This window comes from Bubalus bubalis, chromosome X, assembly GCF_019923935.1.
Source record: "Bubalus bubalis isolate 160015118507 breed Murrah chromosome X, NDDB_SH_1, whole genome shotgun sequence".
NCBI classification, from domain to species: domain Eukaryota; kingdom Metazoa; phylum Chordata; class Mammalia; order Artiodactyla; family Bovidae; genus Bubalus; species Bubalus bubalis.
The window spans coordinates 127,075,514-127,084,923 of record NC_059181.1 but is presented as its reverse complement, the minus strand read 5'-3'; the positions used below and the strand labels follow the sequence as shown (position 1 = coordinate 127,084,923).

Here is a 9,410-nt window from a genome sequence, read left to right as displayed (position 1 = left end):
ATATATATATATATGTTAAAAATCAAAACACATACACTGGAAAAGGTCAGTTTTCATTCCATTCCCAAAGAAGGGCAAACCTGTCATGCTGCAGTCTATGGGGTCACAAAGAGTCAGATAGGACTGAGCGACTAAACAACAACTGTCCTTTTGCCTAACCTTCCTGAAAAATCCAGTCCTAAAGCCATTAGGTGAGATGGAGCAAGGTGGACATCCATGGTGGGGAGTGTTGTGGGGTGCAGACTGGGGTCTTGGAGATCCAACAGAGTGAGGACGTGTCCCTGCAGAGGGTGGATCTGAGTCTAAACAAGTGGATGCAGGTATTGTCATGGAGGGGCAGCCTGATGTGAGGAGTCAGAACCTGAGAGGGATGAAGAGGAAATCTATGCAGGGGAGCAGCTGGTAATGGAGAATGAGAGGCCCCAAGCAAGGGAAGCAGACATAGTGTCAGGAGAGTGACAACGGAAATTGGTTACTGTGCTGGTTACCTATTTCTGCATAACAATTTACTCCCAAACTCAGTGATTTAGAACAACAAACATTTATTTTTTAATTTTAATTTTTTAAGTTATTTAGTTTTGGCTGTGAGGGATATGGGAATCTTTGTTTCCCTACCAGGGTTCAAATCTGTGCCCTCTGCAGTGGAAGCATGAAGTCTTAACTACTGGATTGTCAGGGAACTGCCAACAAACATTTATCATATCAGTTTTGTGTGTCAGGAATCTGGGCACAGCCTAGCTGAGTGCTTCTGACTCAGAGGCTCACAAAGCTCCCATTTGAAGTTTCAACTGAGGAAGAATCTGATTCCAGGTACATTCATGTTATTGTTACCAGGATTTAGTTCCTCATGGGCTGTTGACTGAGGGCCTCGGTTCCTCCATGCTTGTTGGTTAGAAGCCTTCCTCAGCTCCTTGCAATATGGGCCTCTTTATAGGGCAGTTAGGTTCCCTGAGAGGAAGAGAAAGAGAGAGAAAGAAGGAGAGAGAAAATTAGAGAGAAGTCAGAGTTTTCTTGTAACCTAATCTTAGAAGTGACATCTCATAATTTTTGCCATATTCTATCATTAGAAGTGATTAACTAGATTGAGCTCACATTCAAGGGGAAGTGATTACACAAGTGAATGAATACCACTGGGAAGGGATTCTTGAGGGCCATCTTAGAGAAAAATATCCATTCTATCCAAAGTGATCTATAGATTCAATGCAATCCCTATTAACACCCCAATGGCACTTTTTTACAGAAATAATAAAACGATCCTAAAATTCATATGGAACCACAAGGGATCTTGAATAGCCAAAGCAATCTTGAGAAAGAAGGGAAAAGCTGGAGGCATCATATGTCTTGATTTCAAAACACATTACAAAGTGACAGTAATTAAAACAGTATGGTACTGGCATAAAAATAGACATATACACCAAGGGAACATAATTGAGAGTCCAACAATATATCAATATACTTATAGTCAACAAGAGTACACAATGAGGAAAGGATGGTCTCTTTGACAAACGGTGTTAGGACACAGGGAATATAGCTAATATTTTGTAATAACTTAAGGGAAAAAATAAAAAGAAAAAATCTTATAAACATCAAAAAATAAGACAAAGCAGTAAAAAATAAAAATTAAAACATTGAAAACAACAAAATAAAAACCCAAATGGTGTTGAGAAAACTAGACATGCAAAAGAATGAAATTGGACCCTTGTTTTACAGCATACACAAAATCAACTAAAAATGGATTAAAGATTTAAGTGTAAGACCAGAAACAGCAATTAAAAAAAAAAGACATAGGGGAAAAGTTTCATAACATGGGTCTTGGCAGTCATTTCATGGATATGACATCGAAAGCATAAGGAACAAAAGCAAAAATAGACAAATGAGACTGCATCAAACTAAAAAGCTTCACTGCAGCAAAGAGTCAAAAGACAACCTATGGAAAAAAAAAAGACAACCTATGGAATGGGAGAAAATATTTGCAAACCATATATCTGGTAAGGGGTTAATATACCAAATATATGAGAAACTCCTACAACTCAACAGCAAAAAAAAAAAAAAATCAAATAATCAAACTATAAAGCAGACAAAGGACTTAAATAGACATTTCTTCAAGGAATATATACAGGCTGTTAAGGCGTGAAACAGAGGGTGGCGCTGGCGGCGCTCGCAGCGGGGGCTCGGCTGGGCTGCCGGCTGAAAGGGCTGCGGCCTGTGCGCGGACAATGGACAGCTGCCGGGCGCTCGCGGAGCCGATGCGAGGCGGCGGAAGCCAAGGCGGATGCGCCCGTGTTCCAGTACGTGGGCGAGCGTGTTACTCACGCTGACCGAATCTTCGTGTAGGGTTTCAGCTTCTCCCCGGCGCTGGGCGTGCCCACCTTCGTGCTGCCCAGCTACGGACCCCAGCCCCGTGCTGCAGGATCCAGGCCATGCCCTACCGCCTGGAGCTGGACCAAAAGATTTCATCTGCTGCCTGTGGTTATGGATTCACTGTCCTCTAAAACCAAGGATATTATGAAAGTTTGGGGTATGAGGCTCAACAAAGATTCTCAGCTCAGGAGCGGGAAAGATAAAACGAGGGGATAAGAGTATGTTTTGGAGCCCTCACCTGTGCCACTGCTGCTGGACAGACCTCAGGAGATGCAGGTGCTGCAGGTCTCCTGAGGTAGAGCCCACTTGCTTGTCCTGACAGATGGTGAAGGAGTCCTCAGCATGGGGAATAATTCTTACAGGCAGTGTGGAAGACGGTGATGGAAAACGAAATTATAGTGAAAGTCACAAAGTCCATAGGAAGCAGGACTTCGATGGACAGATAGTCCAGGTCGCCTGTGGTCAGGACCATAGTCTGTTCCTCATGGATAAAGGAGAAGTGTATTCTTGTGGCCTGGTCACAGGTGTGCAAACAGGTCTGGGTCACTATGACATTACCAGCATGCCCACCAAGCTGGGCGGAGATCTTGCTGGAGTGAACGTTGTCCAGGTGGATACCTATGGGGACTGCTGTCTGGTCATGTTGGCCAGTGCGGGCTTCTTCAGGCGGGGAACTCTGAGTACCTGTAGCTTGCCTCTGTCACCGACTCCAGACAGGTGAACGTCCCCCCGGTGCTTGCCCTTCTTAGGAGTGGCGTGGGTGAAGCAGGCTGTGTTTGGGGAGGGGGGGACAGGCTGCGCTGTATTAAACGAGAAGGACATGTTTTTGTCTCTGGCTATGGAATTTTTGGGAAGGGACCAAACCTCCTGGAAACTGGTCTTTCAGAAATGATCCCACCCACTCTCTTTGGCCTGACGGAGTTCAACCCAGGAGTCCAGGTTTCCTGCATTCGCTGTGGACTCAGCCATTTTGCTGCCCTGACCAACAGAGGAGAGCTGTTTGTGTGAGGCAAGAACATCCAAGGGTGCCTGGGTGGAAGACCAGTACTTCCCATGGAGGGTGACTATTCCTGGGGAGCCTGTGGGCATGGCATGTGGTGTGGATCACATGGTGACTCTGGTCAAGTCCCTCATCTGAACCTCCTCCTTGATCCTTTGGAGCCTGGCCCTGGCCTCAGGACCACTTGGCCTGCTCAGCAAGGGCGGCTGCGGGGCTCTGAATGGGGCCTGAGAGTGTCAGGGTCCTCCATGCACTGGGTCGTGCTCTGTGCAGCCTGGAGCTGGGCGACCAGAAGTGCCGGAGTTGGTCCCTGCCCCCCTCCGCCCCAGCCCAGGGTGAGGCACGCTGTACAGATGCTGCCATTATCCGCCAAACCCAGGGCTGAGTGGCCCTGGCAGGTCGAGGATGATCGGCTTATCTTGGCTCCTTCCAGGGGACACACGACGGCTTCTGGTGTCACGTCTGGTCTTCAGAGATCTTATTCACTCAGTCATCTCTGCGTGCTGCTGGCACACAGTGGACAGCCCTGCATGGGGGGTCCTTCCTGGAAATGCCAGTGGGCGCCAGCCTGGGTCCCTGTAGACCCACAGCAGTCACCTGCCTTGTAGCCCTTCTTACTGCCTGGCTCAGAAGACTTGAGAGGCCCCCTCGGGAAGAAGAGTGAGGCCAGATTTTTATGGGCCAAGGGCTTTGAACACAACCCGTGAAAGCTTGGCTGGAGTGCTCGCCTTGGAGAAGGAAAACTTAGAAATCGTGAAAAACATATGCGTTAGTAACATAATGTGTCCTTTTCTTTAACAGCATCTTTTAAAAGTCTGTGTTGAAATAAAGTCTGTTTTCTGCCTTTTCATTTTTTTAAAGAATTTATACAAATATATGAAAAACTGTTCAACATAACTAATCATGTGCTGTGCTGTGCTTGATCGCTCAGTCATGTCCAACTCTTTGTGACTCCATGAACTATAGCCTGCCAGGCTCCTCTGTCCATGGGGATTCTCCAGGCAAGAATACTGGAGTGGGTTGCCATGCCCTCCTCCAGGGGATCTTCTCCACCCAGGAATGGAACTGGGGTCTCCTGCATTGCTGTAACTCCCCTGCTGAGCTACCTGGGAAGCCCAACTAATCATGATGGAACTGCAAATCAAAATTACCTCACCTCTGTTAGGATGGCTATTATCAAAAAGACAACAGATAAGAAGTGTTGGCCAGAATGTAGAGAAATTGGAATCCTTGTGCTCTTTTGATGGGAATGTGCAGTCATTATGGAAAACAATATGGAGTTCCCTCAAAAAAAAAAAATCAATAGAAGGGCCATATGATTCTGCAGTGCCCCTTCTGGCTTTGTATCCAAAAGAATTGAAATTGACATCTCAAAGAGGTGTCTATTTTCCCATGTTCACTGCAGCATTATTTATAATAGCCAAGATATAGAACAAATGGTAAAGACACTGCCTGCAATGCAGGAGACCTGGGTTCAATCCCTGGATTGGGAAGATACCTTGGAGAAGGAACTGGCAACTCATTCCAGTATTCTCACCTGGGAAATCCCATGGACAGAGGAACCTGGCCTGCTAGAGTCCATGGGGTCACAAGGAGTCAGACATGACTGAATGACTAACTCACTTTCAAGGTATAGAAGCGGCATAAGTATTGATTGATAGAGGAAGGGATAAAGAAAATGTTGAACACATATGCATATACACACATATACAATGGAATATTATTCAGCCTTAAAATATAATGAAACCTGCCATATGCAACAGCATGAATAAATCCTGAGAACATTATGGTAAGTGAAATAAGCCAGTCACAGAAGGACAAATACCACATGTTTCTACTTAGATGAGTATCTAAAGTAGTCAGCTTCGTGGAAAAAGACAGTAAAATGGTGGTAGTCAGGGGTTTGGGGGAGTATGGAATGTGGAGGTGCTTTTAAAGAATATATTGTTTTTGTTATGTAAGATAAGTGGGCTTCCCAGGTGGCTCAGTGGGTAAAGAATCCTTCTGCAATACAGGAGATGTGGGAGACACAGGTTCGATGACTGGGTTGGGAAGATCCCCTGGAGGAGGGCATGGCAACCTACTCCGATATTCTTGCCTGGAAAATCTATGGACAGAGAAGCCTGGGGCTACATTCCATGGGATTACAAAGAGTCATATGCAACTGAAGCAACTGAGCACACATGGCACATACACTCACGTAAGATGAGTAAGTTCTAGGGATCTGCTGTATAACTTTGTGCTTATAGTCTACTGTCAGTTCAGTTCAGTAATTCAGTTGTGTCTGACTCTTTGAGACACCATGGACTGCAGCACGTCAGGCTTCTCTGTCCGTCACCAACTCCCAGAACTTGCTCAAACTCATGACCATCAAGTTGGTGATGCCATCCAACCACCTCATCCTCTGTCATCCCCTTTTCCTCCTGCCTTCAGTCTTTCCCAGCATCAGGGTCTTTTCCAGTGAGTCAGCTCTTCCCATGGCCAAAGTATTGGAGCTTCAGCTTCAGTATCAGTCCTCCCAATCAATATTCAGGACTGATTTCCTTTAGGATTGACTAGTTGGACCTCCTTGCAGTCCAGGGGACTCTCAAGAGTCTTTTCCAACACCGCAGTTCAAAAGCAGTAATTCTTCAGCATTCAGCTTTCTTTATAGACTAACTCTCACATTCATACATGACTACTGGAAAAACCATGGCTTTGACAAGATGGGCGTTTGTTGGCAAAGTAATGTCTCTGCTTTTTAATATGCTGTCTAGGTTTGTCATAGCCTTTCTTCCAAGGAGCAAGCATCTTTTAATTTCATGGCTGCAGTCACCATCTGCAGTGTTTTCGGAGCCCCCAAGATAAAGTTTCTCACTGTTCCCATTCTTTTACCATCTATTTGCTATGAAGTGATGAGGTTGGATGCCATGATCTTAGTTTTTTGAATGTTGAATTTTAGGCCAGGTTTTTCACTCTCCTCTTTTACTTTCCTCAAGAGGCTCTTTAGTTCCTCTTCGCTTTCTGCCATAAGGGTGGTGTCATCTGCATATCTGAGGTTATTGATATTTCCCCCAGCAATCTTGATTCCAGCTTGTACTTCATCCAGTCTGGCATATCACATGATGTACTCTGCATATAAGTTAAATAAGCAGGGTGACAACATACAGTCTTGACGTACTCCTTTCCCAATTTGGAACCAGTCCGTTGTTTCATGTCCGGTCTAACTGTTGCTTCTTGACCTGCATACAGATTTCTCAGGAGGCAGGTAAGGTAGTCTGGTATTCCCATCTCTTTAAGAATTTTCTACAGTTTGTTGTGATCCACACAGTCAAAGGCTTTGCCATAGTCAATAAAGGAAAAGTAGATGTTTTTCCAGAACTCTCTTGCTTTATGATCCAATGGATGTTGGCAGTATGATCTTTGGTTCCTCTGCCTTTTCTAAATCCAGCTTGAACATCTGGAAGGTCTCGGTTCACATACTTTTAAAGCCTCACTTGGAGAATTTTGAGCATTACTTTGTGAGCATGTGAGATGAATGCAATTGTGTGGTGGTGTGAACATTCTTTGGCATTGCCTTTCTTTGGGATTGGAATGGAAACTGACCTTTTCCAGTCCTGTGGCCACTGATGAGTTTTTCAAATTTTTTGGTTTATTGAGTGCAGCACTTTCACAGCATCATCTTTTAGGATTTGAAATAGCTCAACTGGAATACCATCACCTCCACTAGCTGTTTGTAGTGATGCTTCCTAAGGCCCACTTGACTTCACACTCCAGGATATCTGGCTCTAGATGAATGATCATACAATCATGACTATCTGAGATTAAGATCTTTTTTGTATAGTTCTTCTGTGTATTCTTGCCACTTCTTAATGTCTTCTGCTTCTGTTAGGTCCATATCGTTTCTGTCCTTTATTGTGCCCATCTTTGTATGAAATGTTCCTTTGGTATCTCTAATTTTCTTGAAGAGATCCCTAGTCATTCCCATTCTATTGTTTTCCTTTATTTGTTTGCATTGATCACTGAGAAAGGTTTTCTTATCTTTCCTTGCTCTTCTTTGGAACTCTGCATTCAGATGGGTATATCTTTCCTTTTCTCTTTTGCCTTTCACTTCTTTTCTCAGCTATTTGTAAGGCCTCCTTAGACAACTATTTTGCCTTTTTGCATTTCTTTTTCTTGTGGATGGTCTTGATCACTGCCTCCTGTACAATGTCATGAACCTCTGTCCATAGTTCTTCAGCCACTCTATCAGATCTACTCCCATGAATCCATTTGTTACTTCCACTGTATAATTGTAAGGGATTTGATGTAGGTCATACCTGAATAGTATGACCATTAGACCAATAGTCTACTGTAACCTTAAAAATATGTTGAGAGGACAGATCTCATGTTAAGTGTTACCACAGTGAAAGAAAAAAAAGGCAAAAAAAAAAAAAAAGAGAATAGTACAGTGTTTAGGGGGCTGCCCAGGTGGCACTAGTGGTAAAGAACCTGTCTGCCAATGCAGGAAACATGAGAGACTCAGGTTCCATCCCTAGGTCGGGAAGATCCCCTGGAGGATTCCAGGCAACCCACTCCAATATTATTTCCTGGAGAATCCCCATGGGCAGAGGTCTGGTGGGCTACAATCTGTAGGGTTGCAAAAAGTCAGACACCACTGAAGCGACTTAGCATAGCATGGTGCTTAGGAGGTCATCTAGATCTTTGTTTGAATCAGGCAGGCTTAATTTTAATTAGCTATTGTACCTTGAGCAAATTACCCTTTCTATGCCTCAGTTTCCTCTCTAAAATGGGGATATCATGCTTGTCTCACAAGGTATACTTGTGAGAAGTAAATAAAATTTTGGCTGTCAAGCAATATGACAGTGCTTGGCACATGATAAGCAGTCAATAAATGGTAGTTATTATTAAAAATGAAAAAGAAACCTCCCAGTTCAATTGCATACTGCTAAGTCACTTCAGTCGTGTCCGACTCTGTGTGACCCCATAGAAGGCAGCCCACCAGGCTCCCCCATCCCTGGGATTCTCCAGGCAAGAACACTGGAGTGGGTTGCCATTTCCCTCTCCATCAATTGCATAAGGGTGATTGATAAAATGAGAAAATGTGTTCAGAATAATAGAAAGTTTCCTCATTATCATAAATTGTTACAAATATGGGAAGGGAGAAAGCCAGAATGAATTTTATGGTGTTGGTTCGAATATAGCAGAGTGAACTCATGGCCAGATAGATAGAGATAGAGATATAAAATCTGTGAGTATTGTGTGTGTGTAAGCATGTGAATAAAAGTGTGTAAAAGAAGCTTCTAGAGAGTCAGGGAGCAGCAACACAACAATGGCATTATCTATACCTAGTGCCCAGATTTGGCTTCCAAATACCATTTTCCACAAAAGAGAACCATGTCTCAGAACAATGGCTGGTTTCAGGACTGGATAAATGAAAGTATAAGATGAACCTGGACTGTCTTGTACCAGAAAATAAGGAAGTGCACAAAGAATGATGAGGACACATCGAAGGGACACAAAAGCCTTCTTGAAGAGGTCCCCAGTGGTCAGATCAAGGATAACTTGGGCGTCAAAGTAAGCAATGATCGTAATAGATTATAACCCACTGAATAAAATAGGAAGACATAAGTCTACACTGATATAAATAAACAGATGAATAAATTGAAAGTTTGATGAGAAATGGAAGATTTGCACAGTCTCAAAGGACTTCTCCACAAAAAATTAATTACAAAGAATAATTTCACAGTGAAGAAGCCTGGCACATATCACTTTAGTCAAGCGATCAGAACGAACATCACCAGTAACAGGATGCACTGAAATCACACTCCACCTGACAGAATGAAGTGTACAGTGTCACTTCTGTCATAGGCCTCACAAAGATGTGTAATCTGAATCTAATCATGAGCAAACATCAGGCAAACCCAAATTGGGGGACATTCTTCAACCAGCTCAGAGTTTTAAAAAATTCCTAAGTCTTATATGTAAAACAGATAGCTAGTGGGAAGTTGCTGTATAACACAGCTCAACCTGGTGCTCTGTGACGACCTAGAAGGGTGGGATCGGGGGA

At 43.8% G+C, this 9,410-nt stretch overlaps 1 pseudogene; it reads left to right on the top strand.

The window, feature by feature from the left end:
* Positions 1–328: 328 nt before the first annotated feature.
* Positions 329–3,499, top strand: LOC102404759 (annotated as a pseudogene).
* Positions 3,500–9,410: the final 5,911 nt, after the last annotated feature.